Here is a 246-nt window from a genome sequence, read left to right as displayed (position 1 = left end):
GTTTCAAGACTAGCAGCACGTCACCGAACTGTAGGGGAAACAAAGCACGAAACACTTTTATTTTTTCACGGAAGATAAAGATCGCGCTGCGTCAGCTTCCAGCGGGGGGGTCCCACGCGTAAATACAGCAGAAGGTGTTCTGGGCACACGCAGCTATCTCTGCGCGGAGGCCCGGCAGGGCTCCCGAGGCGCCGAACAATTGTAGGAAGAGGCCTCGGCGCCGGCCGTTCGGAGCAGCGCCCCGCG

Source organism: Oxyura jamaicensis, chromosome 9 (genome assembly GCF_011077185.1).
Source record: "Oxyura jamaicensis isolate SHBP4307 breed ruddy duck chromosome 9, BPBGC_Ojam_1.0, whole genome shotgun sequence".
NCBI lineage: Eukaryota > Metazoa > Chordata > Aves > Anseriformes > Anatidae > Oxyura > Oxyura jamaicensis.
Note: the sequence above shows the minus strand (reverse complement) of the source record.